General features: G+C 49.5%; 1 pseudogene; it reads right to left on the reverse strand.

Annotated features, from left to right (window-relative positions):
* Positions 1-2,317: 2,317 nt before the first annotated feature.
* On the reverse strand, positions 2,318-3,199 carry LOC101645640 (annotated as a pseudogene).
* Positions 3,200-4,103: the final 904 nt, after the last annotated feature.

A 4,103-nucleotide genomic window follows, 5' to 3' on the forward strand; every position in this document is an offset into this window, starting at 1 on the left:
ATAAAATATTTTATGCCTAACATCTGCAGTTTTGTGAATACTCACACCTTAATCCTATAATCCTATCAATATCTAATCCATCCATGTAAGCCAGTCACTTTCTCCAACCCTCCACCACCACCACCATTTTGAGTATTCAATTTCTAAACTGTCTACTTCTGTCAACTTAGTGTTCTGAAGAGACAAGCCTGTTCTTTGGTGTGAAAAATCTTCATTCCAGTTGGAATTTAGTGTGCCTTCATTCATTAGCAAAACAGACCATCCATCAAGTCAGCAGGCATTGTGCACCCGCTCACAAGGTCAAGGTCAAGCATTTTCCTCTTCATCTGGTTGGGCTGAGGTCAACTCAGTCCTACCCATTCTAAGCTAGACCAATGGGTGTTGTAGCACACAAGGGAGTTCCCCACACTATTCCCCTCTGCTTCAGACCACTGGTCCCGTTGCATATTCTCAACAACCCTAACCCCCTTGGGTTAAGTCATAGGCTGATTCCCTCAACTCTCTTTAAACTTCAGACCAGCCGGCCCATTCTCATCTTGTCTCTAGTCTCTGTGAACCGGGTCCAGAGGTGCCAATGGCCAGAATTATCTGTCTCTCAATATCTGCATTTCCCCCACTTCCACTCAACAGGTGAGTCCAGGTAGTCACCTAGTAAGCATTTCAGGCTGCCCACAGGCTCCCTTTAACTTTGCGACCGAGAGAGGGGTCGTTTTCGGAAGATTGCACTTTTTTAGGGAATTGCTAGAACTGATTCAAAAATCTGAAGTTGTCTTTTTTTCTTCTTCAGTCTCCAAACAGTTCCAGGCTCCTGTCTTTTCAAATGCAAATGTACCTTCACTCAAGCCATTGGGGGGGGGGCTGACCTTTTCTAAGCTGTTGACCTTGTCTTCAAACAAAATGCTGTTTTTCCTCCAGGCAACTCTTAATGTGTCTCTTAAAAGATCCAATCATAAAATGCTTAAGGCAACTTCTCTCTCAAAAGAATTTCCAATGTTCATTTCTATCACAGGAAGTCAATAACGGGTAAATAGGAGAAAGAAATATAATCCTAGCATATCCATATCCTTTAAAAAATAGCTCCTTAAAACACTCAACTTCAATCCTTTCTCATCTAGACTCTCCCATTCATGGGCAATATGGCCTGAGGCCCCCGGCAGGATCAATCCAGAGTCTGGCTATCTATCAACCATTTTCACTAAGCAGCATTTTTTTGAACTCAGCAAAGTTCAAAAGGTGTTTTAGTTCCTTGAGTTTCAACTAAAAATCTAGTACATTCCTTTATTCCAGTTCAAGTGGAAATACTAACCAAATGCAATGTGTAAAAGTCAAATTTTTCCTATGTCTTTTCCAGATAACAACCGACTAAACCCTGAGGCCGTATCCGCCCTCCTGTGGCCATCCAGAGGAGGAGGAAAATCCCACTCCAGCCAACTGTCGTGCAGCGGAGGTCAGACAAGCTTCCACTGTCCTCGCTCTAGCGACCTTTCCCGGTGTCACAGTGTGCAGACTGGTTGTCTGGAGAAACAAAACCAATGACACGCATATATGTATAGGCAAGAGCTCTATCTCAAGAAGTAATCGTATATTAAGAAGCTATTCCAGCCCAACGCCACTTAAGTCCATGGGTCCAATGCTAGCTGGCACCTTCTTCAGCCTCACATCGGCCAACAACATAATATCTAAGTTCCACATAGATGTTCGCAGGAAGAACCAGCCCCAAGAGAAAAAGAAAGACCCCTTGCTTGATAAAGCGGAGAGTGGGTGAACAAGAGGAAAACGCTCAACAAAAGGGTTAGCACTGTGGTTGTAACAATGGATCAAACGGGATTGAATATTATTTTATTCTGTTGTCCATGGGACTGCTATGGGTCAGAACTAACTGCAAGAAACCGAGGGACAGCAGATGCAGCTAGGCTAAGCATCAAGTTTTGTTTTTACCTACAGCTTTCTTATTGAAAGTGGTTTTATTATTTTTTTCTTCATTATTTCCATCTACTTGTGAGGAAGTTAAAACTCAGCGTTGACAAGTGAAAGACCTGGCTTGGACCCCATGCATCCCTCTTTCAGGATACCTTTTTGCTTTTGACAACAACACCAGCGCATAGTTTTTATCCAGGAGTTCGTTGGCCCGGACCCACTGAGACCAGCCCTTTTCCATGGAACCTGGTTCTAGCCTCCTGAGGACTCACCATCTTATGGACCTTTGTCAGTCCTTTTTTTTTAATGTCAAAACTTTATTTACTAAAAAAAAAGAAAATGGGGTGGTGTGTGTGTGTGTGTGTGTGTGTGTGTGTGTGTGTGTGTGTGTGTCTCAGGCTCAGAAGGACAAGGAGAAGGCACATTGGACCAGGTTGGTGAAAACATCCACGCTGCTGTCGTTGCCTGCAGCTGTCAGGACCTTGCACTTGGGGCCGCTGGCTGCTGATGGAGGGTCAGCTGGAGCAGCCCCGGGGAAGAGCCTGGCACCTGGGCCGTGAGTTCCCCACTTAGCTGCCACTGGTTGATGCAGGGGCCCTGACCGGCTGACAGATCAGAATAGAAGGTGACCTGCTTGGGGAAGATGGTGGTGGGCGTGGCAGGCCACAGGTGCCAGAGAGTCGGGGCGGGCCCCCTCCACAGACCATCCAGCGACCTTTGGGGGTCTGGAGCACTCACTCTTCGTGCTTGTAGACCTCAATGGTCTGCACCTCCTTGGCCACGCGCAGATCCCAAAGCCTCACGGTCCCGTCTTCTCCCCCACGACAGAATCTCGGGACAGGCAGTGGACATCGTCTGTGTGACCCCAGAGGGTCCGTGCGTAGGCCCTGGTTTCCAAGCCCATGGGATGCAGTTGACAATCTCCCCCGGCCAGGCTGAGGAAATTCTCCTTGGGGACCAGCAGCAAAGCGTTGATTTCGGGCACTGCCAGGCTGGTCCTGCATGGTGGCTGACGCCGCCACCGCTCCTTGCTACCCTTCTTGAGGATCTCTGCTCACAGCCAGGCCTTCGCTTCCCGTCCCCAGCAGATCAGCTGCTGTTCCCACTGTGTTCCTCGGTCCCTGTCCCGGGGCCGGTGGGTGGTGCGGGGGTACAGGGCGTGCTGGAAAGCAGCAGCTGCAGGGCTGCCAATCCAGCCGGGCTCAATCTCCTTCCCTAGCTCACGGGTCACTGGCCTGTGGCAGGTGCCACGAATCGCCCCTGGGGCTGTTCTCAGTGGCATTTTGTTCCCACCCCAGGCAGCTCTTCCTCTCTTCCACCTTCTCCCTTCAGCCCTGTGCGTCAGGCCTCACGTGGGGCCCTGGCCGAGCTCAGGGCGAGACCAGCCGGCTGGCAGGAGCTCTGGCTTTAGAAAGCTGACTCCCTCTGAGCAGAGGGCTCATCACTCTGGCAGTAATGTGGGGGTGTGGGTGGGGCCAGCCTGAACACAGGGTCAAAGGGAAATAGCACCCAGATAACTGGCCAGTCTACCAGCCTGCTCCCGGAGACGCACCAGTAAGGAATCGTGCCCCCCCCTCCCCCCTGCATGCACACCCCCAAGGGAGGAGGAGGTGACACCTCCAGGGGCAGCAGAAACTTCCAGGAGGCCCTGCCCCTTGCTCAGTGCCATCTTACAAGGCAGGGGAGCCAGCAGCTGGATCACTGCAATCTAAACCACGAAGGAAGTTGAGAGTCAACTTCCAGGGAACTGGATAAGCAACCACCCCACCACGTGTGTGACCTCTCATTTCCCCTCTGTGATTTCCATTTTTTTAATAGGAATTTCCAACCCTCTGTGATTGTCTCATGTCTGCTCAGAACAGTTTGAGAGCCTGTTACTGATTTAAAATGCATGCATGTGAAGATGACTCTCCCATCTGAGGAAAAAATAAAACTCAAAAAGCTTTGTGTAAAAAAACAATGGCATTTTGTCATGGGGAATAGCAGCCGTGATTCCCACAGAGATAGTCTTTCTATTCCCAGGCTTCACACCTGCAAAATTACCTCGTGGACTCACTCTTGGGACCCGCAAACCTGCAAGAACAAACTACAGAGGAGGACTAGGGTGTTCACTTCAGAGGACTGGTGACTGAAAAGCCTCTAAACAGCATGGAAACATTGTCAGTTACTGAAAACCTAGCTTTAGG

This window comes from Echinops telfairi, unplaced genomic scaffold, assembly GCF_000313985.2.
Source record: "Echinops telfairi isolate 266 unplaced genomic scaffold, ASM31398v2 ScPeMD7_7424;HRSCAF=8462, whole genome shotgun sequence".
In the NCBI taxonomy this organism is placed as follows: Eukaryota; Metazoa; Chordata; class Mammalia; order Afrosoricida; family Tenrecidae; genus Echinops; species Echinops telfairi.